The 19,192-nt window shown below is 32.8% G+C and overlaps 1 protein-coding gene across 9 annotated transcripts in view; it reads left to right on the forward strand.

The window, feature by feature from the left end:
• The window catches only part of LOC105217823 (cadherin-87A), a 266,466-nt gene that overhangs the window by 137,964 nt on the left and 109,310 nt on the right, over window positions 1-19,192 (forward strand). For 2 of the 9 annotated variants that reach the window (XM_054225543.1, XM_054225541.1), the window contains exons 1-2: window positions 4,947-5,309; window positions 10,086-10,288. The exons of 2 other annotated variants lie outside the window; for them this stretch is intronic. The gene's annotated coding sequence lies outside the window, so the exon portion shown is untranslated. Of the gene's footprint in view, window positions 1-4,946; window positions 5,310-10,085; window positions 10,289-19,192 lie in introns of those variants that run through there. 5 more of the 9 variants (XM_054225544.1, XM_054225540.1, XM_054225545.1 and 2 more) reach the window with 3 other exon arrangements.

The raw sequence follows: 19,192 nt of genomic DNA on the forward strand, positions 1-19,192 counted from the left end.
AAAAAAGGAAAATGGCTGTGGTATCGACCACTTTTCGGTAAAAAATCATATCTCAGGAACATAATATTTTCGAAACACCCTAATATTACCAAAGAAAGTACGAAATCGGTTAGCAACCACGCTTTATTCGCATCTAACAGAATTTTGAATTCAATCTGATAAGTTTTCATTACAATATATAAACCAAGAACTGATGAAGATATCGGCACAAAACTTGACACAAGCACACTTTATACTAAATTAGAGGTGTGGTATTGCCTACTAAAAAATTTACGAAATTGGATAATAACTATATGGATCGAACATGAAGAGCTCAGTGCATAAATATAATTTTTGTTTAAAAAAAATCAGAGATAACATTTTCGTTCTAATAATGTATCTCTGTGGCTTTGGTTGAAATCGGGTCATAACTTCCAAAAGCGCCCCTATACCTAATATAAGGGTTTTCAAACATCCGGTGAGTTCCGCAATTGTAGGTTAATGTTGAATTGGCGTTCAAATAAAATGTATTACGTAATGAAATGCCTTAACTCTGCAAAATATGCGAAAATATGTACAATAATGTACCGTAAGCTGCATTGTCAGCACAATTCTTGTAAAAGTTAACTACACTTGTATGAATTAAAAATGCATTGTCTATCATACACACTTTAACGCGACAATTAATAACGTACCATATGCAACGTACCGCAACAGGATATCAACATGTCGCCTTTATGGGTGTGTGTGTGTAATTTTATATGCATCGAAACATAACTACTCCATATGATATTCATTTGCACAAACTGTTATAAGCTATAACCGCATTGTTCACACCTGCTGCCATACACTTTTGATTGCTACCCTCTAATGACATTTCGAGTAGCAGCACGTAACTCATACGCCCTGTACATACTCAACGCAAGCAAGCTTACATATGCATGTGTGTGTTTCACTCGTTGTGTGCCTACAAATTATGCGTGCTGATGAGCAAACGAGTAGAAGGCGGCGAGTTTGCAATTTCACATATACAAGCAGACAAATACATATACGAGAATATTAAATATTTGAAACTTACCTACATACTCAAATATTGACGTTAGCGACAAGTTATGAGCATGCAACAAATAGGTATGTATATGTATGTGTATTCATATTCAGCGGCTGGTTTCAAATAGCCCTCTGGGATATAGCACAGTTACATATTTATGTGGATTTCTTTAGTGTGGATTTCCCAGCTGTGCATCTCCTTAAATCCATATATGCAGTATTAATTACACATATTTCGTTGATAGAATATTTGCCGCTGATTGGCGTACACTGACCCACATACCACTCATATATGCTCAGTTTTCGGCAATGTTTGACGTGCCACAGCACAATCAGCAACCATGCATTTGCGATTATTGAATGGCTGCATCTATGACATTATTATATTATTCCATTAGTTATTGCAATGAGATTTTTAAAATTAAATGTCAAATATCCGATTTACATAGCATATCTGCATTTGTATGCATGTTGAGCTGCTGGTTTTCAAATTTACTATTATTATTATCTTCATTTTACATTGTTAACATTTTGTCTTACGGGCCTTTAGAAATATGGCAGTGAAATCGACAACTAAAGAGTTTCATTTACTGGCTAGTGGCAATATATAATTAGAATATAATTGAACACTACATAGTTTACAGTCAAACAGAGTCATGAACAAGATTATAAAATTAAATTTTAAATTGAAGTTTAAAATTCGTACCATATTTTTCTCTCACCTCAGCGTATTTTGCTGCATAAGCATTTATTAAATCAAATTAGCCAAATCCAAAAAAAAATATGTATCGGGTGATCCAAGTAGATGTACTTTTTTCAATAGCCTTTTTTTGACAGATAACGCGTAAGTCGTGTCAAGCTATTATGATATTTTTGTTCAGCATTGTTTAGCATTTCATCATGGAAAGACTAACGCCAGAACAACGTTTACAAATTGTTCAATTTTATTACGAAAATTAGCGTTCTGTAAAGAATGTGTTTTGCTTGCTCCGCTCAACTTGTGGTAACATAATCGGCCTACTGACCGTACTACGAGGGCTGCTATATATATTTCTGGCCTAATAATGAAAATAGGAATATTTATCAACGAAAATGGTTTTATTGTTTTCAAAATATTCTCCATCAAGATTTATACACTTTGCATGCGCTCAAACCAATTTTCGAAGCACTTTTTTTGAGCGATTGTCAAATTGTGCAGGATCCAACGAGAACAAACCTTTTTTACGGCCAGGTGTTCATGCAATATCGAATGTATGCTGGTGGGAGAAATGCATAGGCATGCCTCTATCTGAATGTATGTTACATGACGGTCTTGCATTATCAGTTCACGTACGGCATCGATGTTTTCTGGCACAACGGCTGTTTTTGGACGACCTTACCGGAATTCGTCTTAGAGCGAGCGTCGGCCACGATTGAATTCGTTGTACCAGTTTTTCACAGTGCTATAGGATGGTGCTTCATAGCCATACAAAGATTTTAGTTCATCGATGCACTCTTGTCGCGATAATCCACGTCGAAAGTTGTGAAAAATGATCGCACGAAAATGTTCACGAGTTAATTCCATTTTTTGGCCGAGATGAATTGTTTAATTCCCTGTAAATAAAACAATTCACGATTAAATGACAAAACGTTCTGAGTGATGTTATGCTAAACAATGTCAAACTTTCAAATGGAAAGAGATTGCACCTGGCAACACTTAGTGTTACCTAGGCCAGAAATATATATAGCAGCCCTCGTATTCGCAACATCATCACCAAAATATCCGCTTTTGGGACGAAGAGCTGTCACTTCATCGGTGGAATCATCAGTCCATATATCTTAAAAATTAGTGTCGGTGAGAATGTAACCGTCAATGGCGACCGTTATATCCCCATGCTAACCGACTATTTGCTGCATGAAATTGAAGCTCGTGATCTTGGCGACATTTGGTTTCAACAAGACTTCCCACACATTGCATTAATCAATGGATTCATTGAGAGAACACTTCGGTGAGCAGATGATTTCACAGGCCGATCGATTGGGTACCAAGTCTGTATGATATTACTGCGTTAAACTTTTTCCTGTGGGGATATGTAAAGTCTAAAGTCCATGCGGACAATCACGCTTTGGTTCAGGCCTTTGCGCAAAACATTACGCGTGTCATTCGCCAGTTACCAGTCGAAATGAACGAACGAGTCATTGAAAATTTGACTCAACGATTGGACCAACATTTGAAAGAGATAATCTTAAATAAAATAAAATATCTGTGATAATTTCTGTAAAAAAGAAGCGAGCCTCGAAAGGCATCACCCTTTTTTCCAATATACATATGTATATTAATAGGCGATTAATGTGGGCTAGGAAAGGTAAAGTGATATTTTTAACAACTTTTTGAAATAAATTAACAAAGATCTGGCGTATTTTGTATAAAATTTTATTGATTTTCTCTATGCTCAATTACCCGATTAGTAGCAATATTAATCGAATGCGTGTGTACAATAGATCCTATTTTTTGAATTATGTTGAAAATCTTGAAGTCTTAATTCGAACTCTGAACCTTCTCTCTTTTCTTCCATTTTTTAGTTGATGAACACATTAAGTGAAATACATCTTCAGGATGTGAGTGCTTTTTCTATTCATTTTTTTTTTGTTATTACTCTTCGAGAATGCAACTCCTGAGAATAAGAAAAACTAAAAAAAAAACATGTCTAGTGAACTCGGAAGACGAATCTATTAACTTCCTATACAAATAATATTTATGTATAGTTAATATATATTATTATTGTTGTCTCAAGAATATAAATTTATAATTAAAGTAATGTATTTTTATACCTCGGGGAGAAAGTTTATTATTTGTAATATTTCTAATACCTGGTCCATGAACTTTACATGAATTTATATTTAATTGCACTGCATACTGAGTTTCTTCTCCATCCCTTTTGTTCTACTCATGTACTCAACAGCATGTTTAGGAATCGGTTTATTTAATGTATGCATTATTACTCATACATATTTAAATTATTACTAAAATTCCAAAGAAATCAGTTAAATATCAAACTAATTTAAATCTAAAGTGCGCAAATGGCATCACTGTAGTTATTTGAGTGCACTAAAAAGTAACCGCTAAAGAGTCACTCATAGCACCTACATTGTTAAATTTGTAAACAAACAAAATGCAACAGGTAGAGAGATACAAACGAGCGTCTTTTGAGTAGCAAGAAAAAATGAGAGTAAGGCGACAGCCAAAATAAGTATTAGAGAGAGAGAGAGAGGGAGATGGAGAGAAATTAAAGATAATATTTCTGAGCGTCCAAAACAATATTACCGTGTATCTTTTCTCAATAAAGTGGAGTTAAGATTGTCTACTACTTTTTTAATGAAACTTGTTAAATACCGTGAAACGAACAGAGGGGATCTTGTTAGTGCTAGTCAGGATGTAATTAATATTAAGAGTACATAATTGTAATTATGATCATATGCCTTTAAAATTTTATATTTTTTTATATATTAACTGAAAGACAATTTTCGGTGTAGTCAAGTTAAATGTGTCTCCGGTTTTTAAAGATTCTTATTTAAACAACATACATATGTTTTATATATTATATATGCAAGTAATCCGTCAAAAAAATCAATCAATCATTCGATGGCGTCTTCAAAATTACTGACTCTTTTTATATCGGATAAAGCCCACCTGGATCTCAAAAATAAAAATAACTACTGGAACACATAACAATTTATTATACACATCATTCAAAAATGTAAAAATCACTTTACTCCATATTGATTTCCACATTTATTTCATTTGCCTCTACAATAGAGTGCCGACTCAATACTACTTTTCTCTATAGAGACACGAAACACTCTCAAACGCAAAATATGCGAGCGAGATGTAGCCACGATTAGGGTTGTCAGAAAATGCACCAACAGTTAAACGCCGTCGCTCATTGAGTTAACACGTATTTTCGTGCTGGTAAAATTGTGTTCATACAAATGTTTGGCTTCTGCTCTGCCGTCGGTAACGTTTAGTCGTCTACGGTGTGAAGTATCGGTATTTTAAATCGTGTGAAGTTTACTGCGCAGTCAACGCAGACGTTGCAGTGGTTCATAATAATACCACTAACAGCGAAATTCTACGTGTGTACAGCGACAGAGCAAAACTGCGTCGGCAACGCGGTTAGTGTTAACAGTCGAAGCAGCAGCGACGCAAACAGTGTATGTAAAGTATTTAAGCGCTTTTTATTCTAAATATATTTCGTTGCTAATACTCGTCGTAGCAGTTTAAAGTTAATAATTATATTAAGGTATGCGTTAATTTTGTTTGCCAACAAATAAGCGTATTGGTCTTTCTCTACTATTTATTTATGCATTCAGAATTTTAGAAATGTGGTTTAGTGAGATATTAATTGGCTATAAAGTGAAGTGAAGTCAAATGAATAATTTGAAAATGTTAATTTATGAAGAAAAGTTTGAAAGATGAAATTTTAGAAAAGAAGATACCAAAAAAGTCACAAAGTGGATTTGAAACGGATAATATAGATAAATACATACATATGCATAAGTATGCAGGTATGTAATGTAAAAAAATAAATATCGCCGAAACTCTTTCATATGGAAAGTGATGTCAGTGTGTAGTGAAGAAGTGAAGTGACTACGAGTAGCAGCAATTCAGGTTTTTTCCAAAGTGGAAGCTGAACTGTGACGCAGCGTCGCGTCAGCGAATGACCACAGAAATAGTAGACAAAGCGCAACAGAAATTGTCTGCGAGAAATCTGTAGACGAAGAATGAGAAGTAATGAAAGAATAAAATTATGTTTACGTGAATTACATATGGCATTGTATGTATCGGTGTGTGTGATAGCGCGTTTGTTTGTTGTAAATAATTTTTTGTCCACACATACACAAAATTGAATATCTGTGTTCATATAAATGTATTTTGTGCGGATAGCGGTTTGGTAGCTTGTTACATTACGACGGTGTGGAGATTAGAATAGCGGCGGCTGTGTTTCTGCTGCCGCAGTCAGCGCATGACGTTGGCAACGTTACGTTAATGTCATGTAAAAAACCGCATGAAAGCAAATGACAGTGCTGTGAATGTGTGTTCTGGGATTTTCTGTTTGCCCTCTGAACTTTTTGGCTGTTGTAGCAGAAGCTATATAAGTAATTTCCAAATATTATTTCAAGTGTAAATTCAAATAAAACGTGTGAAGTGTATAAATGAAGCGCCAGAAATTTTGCATTTAATTTGATTAAAAAATCTTATTTGGCTAAGAATTACTTATTTACATTCGGCGAATTGTGATAAGTAGTGAGTTATAAGTAGAATAATGATTAAAAAGTAAAGTGATAGAGCCATAAAGCCGACTTTTGGTTGCTTTAATTAATTTTTTTTAAGTTAATAAAATAGTTGTTGAGTTGTTGTAAAAAATCTTACGGTTTGGTAAGACATTCATTCTTTCTGTTAGGTATTGGAAATTCTTAATTAATAGCATCTTTTAACTCTGAGTACAAACAAGTAAGGAAAGGCTAAGTTCGGGTGCAACCGAACATTTTATACTCTCGCAATTTATTTAGAGATCTACCTATAATTTCGGTGAAAAATTACCCTTAGGCAATGAGTTCTTCATGTTTGATATCAGGGGCCTTGAAAAGTCATTCAATGCAGCTTCCTTCTGCCATTTCTTATGTAAAAATTTGGTATTTCTGACGTTTCTCGTTAGTGAGTTAACGCACTTTTAGTCATTTTCAACCTAACCTTTGTATGGGAGGAGGGCGTGGTTATTATCCGATTTCTTTCATTTTTAGACTGTTTAAGGAAACTGCTAAAATAAACGACCGCAGAAAGTTTGGTTTATATAGCTTTATTGGTTTGCAAGATATATACAAAAAACCTATTTGGGGGCGGGGTCACACCCACTTTTCCAAAAAAATTACATTCAAATGTGCCCCTGCCTAATGCGATCCTATGTTCCAAATTTTACTATTATAACTTTTTTATGGCTTAGTTATGACACTTTATGTGTTTTTGGTTATCGCCATTTTGTGGGCCTGGCAGTGGTCCGATTCCGCCCATCTTCGAACTTAACTTTCTTATTGTGCCAAGGAACACATGTTCCAAGTTTCACTAAGATATCTAAATTTTTACTCAAGTTACAACTTGCACGGACGGACAGACGGACAGACGGACGGACGGACAGACAGACATCTGGATTTGAACTTTACTCGTCACCCTGATCACTTTGGTATATATAACCCTATATCTAACTCGTTTAGTTTTGGGTGTTACAAACAACCGTTATGTGAACAAAACTATAATATTCTCTTTAGCAACATTTGTTGCGAGAGTATAAAAATCAGTTACACCAAATTGTTTCTTATTACGCATACAATACATCTATGGAAGTACGAAGAATCTAATTTCTAATCGTTGTGGATACTGATGTCCCGCCTTTCCACTTTAATGGTCAATTAGGAAGGCTAAGAATTGTTCGAAAATATTATGTGTTTACATAACACATTTTGTAATAGTTGGAGGTTATTGGTTATTTTTCTTAAAATGTCTATGAAAATCATAAGAAATAGTTAACTTCACTATATTAATATTGTAACGATTGAAATAAAAGTTTTATTACTCAACGTATTTTTAATATAGCAGTTCCCTCACGAAAATTCAGTTATTATAGGACACGTTTTGTTTTTTTTTTTTGTGTATTTGTCCCAAAGTACGAATTTGACGCTAAAAAGCTCGAGAAATATTTTCTTTTTATGAAAGAGTGATCAACTGTTCAGAACGAAACTTACTCGCAGAGGTGAAAATGTGGAAACAGCGAACTTCAGGCAAGCATTTTCGGAATGCTCTCGAAGTATCTGTGAACAAAACGTCTTTTGGGAATGTTTTCAAGATTTTACGCATATTGGCGTTATTGTCTGTTTCAATAGCATTACCGGAAAGAAGCTTAAAGAGAATTAAAACCTATTTACGAAATACGACAGGTCAAGATAGGCTTAATGGTCTGGCATCAATGAATTGATGATAGGATATTGATCTATCAGTTGATGAAATACTAGAAGAATTCTTTCAAAAACCAAGGAAAATATAACATGGAATGTGAGATCCCGTGTAATCCTCAAATAATCACTGAGCTTCAGCGATACTGCTTGTACAAATGTAGAGAAAGTTCGAATTATATGAATAACAACAAAACTCTCTGGATCTGCCACTGGCGTCGACTCTTGTGAGAGCATATAACGACCTGTGTACAAAGTTTTGATGCATTTTTTTTGTTATTTAGTGTGTATTTCAATCTTTCGCGTTAAACTCATATTATCTTATTAACTAAAGGCACTTATAATGACACTTAAATTCTATCTAACTCTGATTATCTCTCAAAATTATTACAAAAAATTCAATACGTAATGCGTTAGAACCCTATGTACTTAGGTAAGGTTCTAACCTGGGTATAATCTGGCTTAAGGACTTAAGAACCACTCATCCAGAGTTATACCGGAAAAATGTTTCAGTAATTTATACATACTGCTTTTGTAATAAACGGCATGCATCAACAAAATGTTTTTCAAATTGCATGAAAGAAGGCGCGTTTACTTGTTTAATCTGTATTTGTATTCGAAATCACAGTGTTCAAATAAATATGTGCGCGAGTAAATCAATATTTTATTCACTTGAATAACCGATAAGCTTCAAACTCTGTAATAAAAAGTCATCACAAGTCTTTACTTTGGCTCATGTGTATTTTCATATATGTGTAGGTAAAAGCAAATTTACATATGTATTTATGCGTGATTGTGTGCATTCGTATGTGGTAGTATTGAAAATTGCTGATACATACGAATGTGTACGTACACCCCGTCTATAACCGTCAATATTTTTATTTCACATATTTTATTTGCATACATACAAAAGTAAAAACACATTTTATATGCATGCATTTTTTGTTTGTGAAATACAACCTTTTAACCTCAAATTAAACGATTTAATTAAACGTGTTCATTGAGGACCACCTACTTAAACCCATACAACCGCACATACATATACACACATGTAATTATGAATAAAAAACGTGGGCGACATGCAACGAAAATGTTCAATTTGTCAGTACATAAATTGTTAATGACATTTTTTTACTATATATATATGTTAGGAATAATTGAAAAATAAATATTAATATAAAATATATATACATATGTATATAGATATGTGTATGTGCTCAGTGTTTATTTTTTGTATTTGACATCATTGGCAAAATTGGAAATGATTTGCAAATAACGAATATTCGTTTTAACCAAAACCACTTATAACGAACAAGCAAATTTGTTACATTGAGTACCTTAAATAACGAACATCGGGGATTTGTAAGTACTCGGTTTAACGAACAACATGAAGAAGATATATGTAGAAACAGAAAAAAATCAAATAACTTCGAACCATAAATGAAATAAATAAATTAAAAATGAAACTTGAAAAAATTAAAAAAAATGTGCAAGTTGAAAAAATGTTGAATTATATAAAAAAAACTTAAAATTATTGGTCAGCACCAAATATAAGTATAAGTGTCAGAATTGGTCCATTTTGGAAGAATTTATTAGATTTCAATTGTTTTGTTATGGTTTTTTTTTTATTTTTTAACAAATAATTAATAAAATATCTTATTAAACTGCAATTTTCGGATATTTAACCCATTTTTATTGAAAAACATACCTCTAAGTGAGTACTCGAATTTACGAAAAATTCGATACAACGAACAGGCCTGACAATTAATGTGTTCGTTATTTCGGAAAACTACTGTATTTTCTTAACATGTAACGGAAGTTGGGTCGCAGTCGAAAATTAGATGCTTTCCAATTAATAATTAAGGGCTGTGAAACTCAGAATGAGTAGTCTGAAAAATTAGGAATTCTATTATAAAACATTATAGTGTTCCTCTCGTTAAGAAGTGGTCAAATAATGATTATAGTTTGTGCTATGACAACTGTTATACACCCTTAGTGTATTAAAAAAATTACGGTATTTTTCGTTTTTTGAAAAAATATTAATTCGTCTAACGTTGTCGCCTTAAAAATAGTACCCCTTCGATACTTATACCAGCGCACGAAGCTTGAGATTTTAACAAACGAAAATCGCCATGCATAAGAATATCAACATAATAAAAATAATGAAATTTTGAGAAATTTTCCAAACCATGAAATGTATAATATTACAATTCTCATTATTTTTTGAATACACCTAAAGCCTAAAAGAACTTCCCAGAAGCTGTTCCAAAGGAAGGTAAGTCAAGGATATAACCAAAGTTAATGCTTATAGTACGCACAAAATTGTCATTCTCTGATTATGTATTGACTTTTCGATCCCAGAAAAATTCTTTTCCGCAATTTTTTCCCTTACTGTCCGAGCTACATGACATTGTACGATCGAGCGGAAAGGATTTTTACTTTCACAGGTATATAAGAACACTATTTAGACATCTCTTCTGCTTTCAAGTGGTAGATAAACATATAGCTCTGTACAATTATAGGCTCAGAAATGAAATATTTAACTACGTCTAAGTGTGAATAAAATAGGTTCAAAGGAAAAGGAAGGGAAGAAGTGTTAATTTTAAGGTAATTTCTATCGTTTTTTGGGTAAGACATTTTTGTAAAAATATTTTTTATTAAAGTGTTTTCGTTCGTTATTAGGTTACAATTCAATTATTCAATTATGTTTACTATGATTCCCCTCATAATTCTCAACATTACATTACTTTTACTTACTCTTAGCAGACAAATTGCTAAAATTCGAACGATTTGGCAGAAAGTTGAAAACAGATAATTAAAATGTCATTAAATAACTTCTGTATGAGAATTCTAGGGCAGTTATAAAACATTTCTCTTTCCACTGCAATTAAAAATATAATCTTCAACAATTTTCTTACCAAAAAATTAAAATAAAAATTAAACCGGTAAACTGCTTTATCTTCACCGTCCCTCACCGCTATTCGCCGCACTAAGTATTTGTATTGAACTATTCATATTTTTATGTATTCCACATGAACTCCATACATATCAAAATTTACATGCATATTTACATTGGCTCCATTCGCCAACGAACAACCACAACAACAAATAAAAAAAAAAGAATATTTACTATGATGTTTGCTGTGCATTTGTGCGGAAAGCAGTTTGGCCACTTTGTGTGCCACACACAGCCATACACACGTACAAATGTACTTACAGAGAGGATGAGGAGCACACGTACTTCATTCCAGTTCAGCTTGTGCTGTTAACAGTTGTAACAGTGAGTTGAAGCGAGGTACGCAGCAGCTGCAAATGGGTGCTGCACTTTGACGGTGTGACTGTGTTGCAGATTTCGTGCAGTGATAGAATTCAAAAGAAAATATTATTGAGCTGAGAGAAGTTGCACAACCCACAACTCTGTGTTGTAGTTTTTTTTTCTTCTTTCTTTCTTGGATTTCCCTCAATTCTGCTCTTTTATATGTTTTTGTTTACGTTTGTGACCTCATCTAATCACCTCTTAATGTGTTGCTATTTGTTGGTGGCGTGAATATATATGGCTGTGCGTGTATATATATGTATGTATGTTTCATTCCAAATCACATATGTATTTTCAAAGTTTTAATAACACACATACTAATACGCAGTGAAATTTTGATTCTGGGATGGGCTATAGCATAGATTAGTAGTATATTTGTTTTATTTTTTTACTTCGAAATTGCGAAATTAAAAAACTTCAAGCTTCATTTGAGTCCCCGTAATTGAAGTTTATGTTTAAAGAGCTAATCAAATAAATTGATAGATATGTATATGTTTCATGAAACTAAAGATTTTTGGCTTAACATTGAATCTGAAATTATTTCGAACGTTTTTAGACACGTTTTGTCTTAATTTTAAAGTAACCTTGCTTTGTCGCAGGATCTAAATTAATTAATTTTTTTTTTTATTAATATTATTTAATAATTTCTTTTATTATTATTATTATTATTTTTATTTAAATTAATGATCTTAGTAGAAATAATTTTACAAATAACATACCATTTTGCGTTTATTTATATTCCAAAATAAATAAGTAAATATTTTGAATGATATATGCATATCCGGGTATTCGAATATTTATTCCAGTGAGTCAGTGAATATTTGTAGAATTCAAACTGAAGACGTTTCTTTCTTTTCGTCCTAAATATAAAGGGGGCAGCTTAGGTACCTAAATATCCATTAACCTTGGCACTCAGCTTTCGTTATTTCAACGAGAACTATAGAATATGTCCCCATTTATAGTTATTTCCTATACCATGTAGCCAACTTACACAGGAAAAAAAATTATTCAGTATACTAACGACTTCTACATCTGCCCCACCTGGGTACCCGGGTACCCGGTCATTGAACGAATGGTGAAAGTTTGGTCATTGACCGGACGTTTAATATATGTGTTACTTTAAACTCAAAAATGCACACACATAGTATACAAAGTATTTATTCTTTATTTATATCAAATTAATGATTTATATCCTGTGGTCATGCCTTGGTTATCTAGTTTTGAGCAATTTATACGCCTAAGTGTGCACACAAATAAAACTAAATATGCATGCTTCTCGTTGAGACAAAAATATGGATTTTGTTTTACAATTTGTGTCCAATAATGACTAACGGAAAAATAATGAAAAATGTTGTAATCCAATTAGGTTTAAATTGACAATTCAGTTGATTGATTTTATTGTTTCGCCAATTAAATTTTTCCCTTGCTTGTTGTTGCTATTGTTCGTTTTACTTGTAAATTTAAATGTTTAAAGATGTATGTTCGTATGTATGTATATGTGTAAAATATGCTCTTTTGTATGCAATTTGTGGATTTTATTAAATTTCAAGAAATTCGGAAGAATGTGAGACATTGTTATGTATGATTGTTAAAATATTGATGCAAAAAAATATTTATGTTTTTTTCCTACTTTGTGTTATACTTTTACACATACATACATTTGTACTTTTGTGTATCGAATTTTATATTAAAATGGAAATTAATTAATTGTATTAATAAATATATATTTTCTTAGAAATAAATACAGTGTAACTTCTCTAACTCGAATCACCATAATCATTATAACATACAATTTTTCAAAAAGCTGGAATATATAGATTTATTCACAGTTTTATTTATTTACTTCGCAACAAGTTTTATTTAAATGCATTAAAACATGTATTCTGTAATTTTGTTTGTTGCAGTTTGCTATTGTTTGGCTCTTGATGTCCGTATCCCATGCCTCTGTTAGATGATTTAAGCAATCCTTAAGTGTAATATCATATTTTCTATTCGCTTCCATACGATATAGAGAGACTCTTTTAAAATTCTGTATCGATAGTAAAATTTTAAATTTTTTATTATGCCCTGGTCGAAAAGTTCGATTTATAGAAGGAAATTTGTATGAAATTTGACTTCTATTGCCCATTCAATAGTTCGAGTTATGGAGAACTTCGAGATAAGGAAGTTTGAGTTATGGAAGGAAATAAAATACTTTACCACGGTTTCTATTTCATTTTTTTACCAATCCTCTTCACGTGCAAGCTACATTATCTTAATCATCATAGTATTGGTTATTAAATATCTTTTTAAGAGTAAATTAAATGTTGGACACAAAAAAAGTTACATTGATCCAAAGTCATGTGAAGCGATAATTCACCTATCGCCCAAAAATAAAAGTTATATGGACCAAAAATCATTTGGTTTGATAAGCGATAATTCACCGATCGCTTTTTAAAATATAAGTCAATTCGAAATACCAAGTAAACCCAAGTCCTAATCCGTTTGCTAAGCTAAACCCGAGTTTCCATAAAAAATTCCTCAAAATCTATCATAGAATACTTGGTCGTGTTCTATAATCAATGAAATTCATAAATATTGTTTGTATTAAAAACTTTGTATGTTCTGTAGATGATGTGGATATCGCTTGAACCAAAATTAGTCGATAATTTTTAACTACTCCCAATAAACTCTGTGATAAAATGTGAAAAATACAAATAAATTTTGTTTCAAAATTACAGTTGTTTAAATGAATGGCAAATGCAGCCAGTAGCGATTCCTGCTTGCCAATTAATCTTCTAGCCTATGAAGAAGGATGAGTGAGATACTTTATAACCACACCTTCTCCTTAGTTGGTTTATCTTTACGTTCTCGGATTCCTCTGTGTTCACCGCATCAAATCTCGCGATACGCAAGAAATGTTCCTTCATATGAACCCTACTCAACTTCCTTTAAGTATAATGGACTCAACAATCTAGAACTCGGGTGGAACAACATGGTCAGGTGATAAGGATGGTAACAAGACAAGAACATGCTTTAATTCTCCCGGGTGTCAGTTCGCTTTTTCACATATTTTTGGGAAAAATGTTCATATGGTAATGGAAGAAACTCAACGATATTGTCTTAAAAATGTATTGTAATTAGTAAAATGGGAAAATAATTATGAGATTATGTATGTACCTAAAACCATTAGCCGCGCACAGAACAGTGAAGTTCAATGGCTTAAAATTGATCTATTACTATTGGGATATATGCATATCCAAATCACTCTAGATTGTTATCTAATAATAACACCGCTTATATGTATGGGTGGATGTGTAAATCTTAACAATAGCTCTATTTTCTAGCGAAAAGTTGACAAACAATAAAACAAAATTTTTCCCACATTTAACAATGCAAGAGTCAGAGTGTTATTCTGCAATAATGGCGCTACACAAACGAAAATGTGGCAATGTATAAAGTGGAGAGCAAAAACACTATCAAATGTAAAAACAACACAGTAAAACGTCTAAAGTAAATAAAACATGTGAATAGAGTGCTGTGGAATCATAACACCTCACCATTGTGATTTGTAAATAAGTACTTGCATAAGTACTCGTCGTGAACAGTATACATTTGTATATGGTATATGTTTGTATAGCAAAAGAAAGCACCGTTCTTGCGGATGCATATCAGTTGCAGTTGAATTTGGTCTCATTTCATTAAATTCACACGTGTGGTATGCAATGTTTACTTTTATCTATTCACACACATACAACCATACTTGTGAACTAAGGTATGTAGAAGCAAGTGTCTGCACTTTTTATGCCCATCTGCCTAGTTCAATTGGTCCATGTAATGGCCCAGTTTAAGTTTAGAAAAAAATCACACACACACACACACCTACATATGCACAGCTGTGTGCTCAATAAAATCCACAAAAAATAGAAAGTCTGTGTTAAAACAAAAGCGATATATGCCCACGTTTTTGTTTTGACGTAAAGTGCTTGCACCGCAAACACTGGGAGATTATCTCACAAAAAGCTCATACATACAGGCTGGCTGATGAATTTTGCTACGCTACATTAAGAAACTCAAATATTTTTTTTCAGTGTATTGAATTCATTTTTCTTTTATTCATGTTAAAGCTCATTCAATTTAATTAAATATAGCTTATTTAGTTTTAAAAATAATGCAAAATTAAAAAAAATTAACCAGATTCATTAAATAGAAAAAAAGTTATTTAATTTTTTTTTTTTGGTAGCGGCTTTCATCAGCCACCCGGTACATACATGCAAATGTAGATATATACAATCAGACCGACACATACCACACACCATCATACATAAGTGCAAGTTCCAGGTGTAAACGTGCGCTATTCTGAATTCAAATCAATCAGTAGCAACCTGTTCCTGTTCTCGCGCAAAAGCTTTTTATTAACAGTTAGTCGGTTAAAAACGTACTAACAGCATTAAATTATAGTTATTTTTGTGTTAATCTTTTTTTGTATTTACTTTTTAAGCGCTCTGTGCATGCAAATAAATCAAATTCCTTTGGAAATGTGTGTGTATAACAGTGGTGAGCAATTTAAATGCAGCTACATATATGCTAAAGAAGCTATTAACATACGATAAAAAATAATAAATAAATTTCTTTAGATGGTAGGTATCTTCGCTAAAAATCAGTTAATGGTTCCGAGAAGTTTTTTGGTTATTGAAGTCAGCTCATATCGGAGAGTCTCAGGGGTCTCATGTCATTTGCAATGCTATTATACAACATATTAAGTTCATGACAATGTTTTGGCGATTAATTTCATTTTAGTCTATAGCAGTATTAACGATGGGATCGATATGGGATCTTATATAGCTGCTCTCAGATAGGTGCAATAAATCGAAAATGGGCGTGGCTTTGCCGATTTTTGGGTCAAAAGCCCCATCTCAAGGACTACTCAACCCAACTCAATGAAATGGAGAACATTTTTAAAATATAGGTAATTATACTGGTTAAAATGCAGATATTTCAAAGAAATTCAGAGAGAATCCTTTTCTTCTAATAATGTATCTCTATACAAAAAATTTGTCAAATCGGGTAATAATTTCCTCTAGCTGCCATATACCTAATATAAGAATTTCCAAACATCCGTTGGTATATATCGATTATTATGAGAGATATCCTAGCAAAATAAAGAGAGGGTATAAATTTGGATAGAATGTAGATTATTGGCGAAAATTAGTGGAATCGGTCCAGGCATTACCACATTCCTCATATACTATATATATTGGTTTTCGTTATTCTAGCAGGCTTTATGCCGCATTCTGTGATATCTTACTAAAATTACCTAAATAGATTGCGAAAGTATAAATTGTTCGGTCACACCGGAACTTAGTTTTTCCTTACTTGCATCGTATAGCAGTTATTCAGAATTCCTATTATCAGACAGATGTAAGACTCAGAAAAATATATTCTATAGATCTCCTACAATTCATAAAATACTTGTGTTCAACGAACTTGGCTAATGTTACTTGTCCTTGTTAATTGTTTTTAGCGATTCCGTAAAGACCCAAATGGTTCAGAAAAACATACTGAAGTATTCGTTTGGCTTGGAACAGCTTAAAGATCACTGTAGAATAAGACTATAACACTAAACACCAACACTCCTAATAATGAAAGAACGAAGGCAAATATACCTTTCTATAATGACCTTATTTAAGTATTTGGTGTATTTTATAGTTTAAAGACCAAAGGCTTATAAACGTTTTCGAACGGGACCTTCGACCTTCTCGCTCTATAGCTCTTCTCTCCTAAATTTTTTTTAGGGGATTTGCTTCCTCAAGATACAGCTCATATAAATTCTTTCAGAAAATACCAGAATTATCGGAGAATGTGTGATGATATAAAGTTATGCCGACTGACAATCGCGTACATTTTTAGTCTCATTTACCTCTTATAATCTTTTATTTAAAACTCCATATACTGATCACAAATTTTATTTCCAGACCTACGGAAGAAAATGTTTCCCAAACAAACTCGCTTCTACTGTTTTTTAAGATCCGTCAAAACTTGTATGATCTTTGATTGTAATTAGAAGATTTTTTTTCGCTTCGATTCATTACACTGTCTTCTTGTCTTTTCTCACTCGATGTGAAAAACCGATGTTGGCCTCTGACTGTGGCTTAATTCACACTAAACTTCAGTGAGATAGAATAACAAAAACATAGAGAAGGAACGCAAACAATAGAACTGAGTTAGCTATCGCCTTTGGCTTGAGCAATAAAAAGTCACATGACTTCTGTTGCACTTTGTTGTGAAGATATATGTATTTCGACTGTTGTACTAGACAGTGTATGTGGATCTAGCACAGAATTGGCTTTTTGTTGGCACACAAATTAGAGTTTGTTTTTGTTGTAGTTTTTCAGCAATATTTTCACGGCGAAGAGACGTGTAGTGTCTAGTACGAGGGTGGAATGAATGGATGGCAATATTTCGTAATGTCCATAATAAAACATCAGCTGCAAGAAAAATCTCAGACCTGAAAATAATGATAACTGGAAAAAATAAAAAAATCATTCGGTATTGATAAACATAATTGAGATCACTCTTGAGGAAGAAAATTTAGTAGAGAATGGCAAAAATTCTCATACAGATTTACATATAGCAGATAAAACTTTAGCTTCCAATATTCAAGGGATTGCGCCTGGAACCATTTATGTATGTCAATTGAAGACCACCTTCGGAAACTAAGAATGGTTTCTAAATTAAAAATTCTGTTCATAAAGCCATCGACTACCCTCGTATTTGGAGTCTCATTCACTATCAAATTGTTTAAGTACATACATAAATACCGAAATATATATGTTTTTTAATTTCTCTAGGAAATAATTGACCCTGCGGCCAATGAATTATTTAACTTTTCTTTCAATAAATGTGCTCGTTGTACATATATTTTCTTCGCAAACTTGTGTTTATACCGCCACCAACTTAAAACTACTACTATAAATTCACTTAATGTCAGCTAATGCGGAATTTTCTTGAAAAAGTTAATAAGTGAGTGTGGGTGGTGTGGTGGAAAGTAGCTAAATTGAAAATGTTTCCACTCTAAAGTAGTAGTGGTAATATACATACATACGTACATATTTTCTCTAGTTGCACTCCCAAGCAGAAGTAAAATGCAAAATTGTTGAACTGTAAAGCCTTTGGAGAGGCAACAAGCTTTCCTTTATTCCATTAATTTCCTAGGCGCATTTGTGCCAAAACCTGGCGAGTCCGAGTGCGCAAATTAATTACAGTTAGAACGTGAAAGTGTGTCCTCTGACTACGTCGACTATTTACGAACCTAATTTTGTGGACGCGTTCCTTGGGTTTGACTGCATGTGTTTACAGTGTTGTTGAAAAGTATGCCGGCATTTTCTATGAAATACCACAGACCTGTTTTTTTGGTTAGATTAAAAATAATTGAAAATTAATAAGAGAACACCAACATCTGGACTATTTTTTGTCGAATTTTTTTTTGATAAATTTTGTAATATTTGTGAAATTTTTGAAATATTGGTTACTGATGTATTTCGACGATTCTTTCCATTCGGGTCGAAAAAAAATATTTTGAGAAAGGTTCACTGAAAACTCCATTATAGTGATCACAATGTTCCAGCGATGGAAAAGTCCAGAATTTGAATTACATTACGAAATCAGGATATTACGGAATTATTACGAAAGGAGAGGAGTAAAGTAATAATGGCGGAGGCAAAATATTTCTGAAAAATGCTGAAGACTCATTTAACCAAAATTGTTGAAGAGAAAAATTAACCATTGGGGTAGGTGATGAAATTTGTTTGGTAGCCTTACTAAGGACATTATTTTTAAAATGAAGAATTGATAGTCCGATTCTTAAATTGTTATAAAAGGGCA

This window comes from Zeugodacus cucurbitae, chromosome 2 (assembly GCF_028554725.1).
Source record: "Zeugodacus cucurbitae isolate PBARC_wt_2022May chromosome 2, idZeuCucr1.2, whole genome shotgun sequence".
NCBI classification, from domain to species: domain Eukaryota; kingdom Metazoa; phylum Arthropoda; class Insecta; order Diptera; family Tephritidae; genus Zeugodacus; species Zeugodacus cucurbitae.